Source organism: Curcuma longa, chromosome 6 (genome assembly GCF_044706935.1).
Source record: "Curcuma longa cultivar G26 ecotype Majalengka, Jawa Barat chromosome 6, ITB_CL_G26_1.1, whole genome shotgun sequence".
Lineage (NCBI taxonomy): Eukaryota > Viridiplantae > Streptophyta > Magnoliopsida > Zingiberales > Zingiberaceae > Curcuma > Curcuma longa.
The window spans coordinates 9,415,136-9,416,227 of record NC_133866.1 but is presented as its reverse complement, the minus strand read 5'-3'; positions in this window follow the sequence as shown (position 1 = coordinate 9,416,227).

Here is a 1,092-nt window from a genome sequence, read left to right as displayed (position 1 = left end):
AATTGCTGAGGAAATTAGACTTGGTTCACAATTAATTTCTATAAGGTCCATTTCAAAGCTGATTTGGGTTAGAAATTGATCTACTGGAATTTTTTCATGAAAATCTGATTCTTGAGTGCTTTGACTTGAAGTAGAATCCCCACTCTTCAAAATTAGTTCACTCAAATTTTCTTCACGATTTGAAATTGTCTGAGAAAGTAATTTACTTGATTCTTGAGCTTGCATTTGATTCATGTTACTTGTAGGTTGTCCAAGTTGTCTTTCGATGTTTTGTAGAGTAGAATCATTCTGCTGTAGTAAGATTTGTTGTTCTTGTAAAATTTATTGCATTATCTTCTCAAGCTCTTGTTGTTGTTGAATAAGCTCACTAGAACTCCCATAATCTTCTTGGTTTGAAATTGAGTGTTGTTGATCTTGAAAAGAGAAGGGCTGCTGATAATTGCTTGAAATCTGTTCACTTTGAAATGATTGATGTTGGAACTGATTTGGGGGTTGAAATGGTTGGTTTTGATGCTAAAAATTCCCTTGAAAATTCCATGAATGTTGTTGAAAATTATTTCCTTGAAAATTCTGATTTTGGGACTGCTGAAAATTTCTTGAAAATTGCTGAAAATCTAATTTAAAGGTTGAAATTGTGGTTGCTGAAAGTTTTGAAATGGTTGCTGAAATTGTTGTTGAAATTGATGGAATTGAGGCAATGAATTCTGAAGTTGAAAATTATCAAAATTTTGTTGGAATCCATGGAATTGCTGTGGTAGCTGATAAGGATGCTGAAAATTCTGATTTTAATATTGAAATCGTTGATCCACTTGCTTAAAACCTTGATAAGGTTCCTGCAAATAAAAATTTTACTGTTCAAATTGTTGAAAAGATGGTTGTTGATAAAATGAATTTCCATACATTTTACAAACCAATAATGATCAAAGCAATAAAGAATGAGGATAGCTCAATTCAAACAATCTCTACTAGTTTATTCCTCGGCAACGGCGCCAAAATTTGATAGAGCCCACACTAGTGTCACGAGTGAACCTCAAATTAGAATTTATAATCGAAAACCCTTAGCTCACAAACAAACGTAATATAGCCACGAGT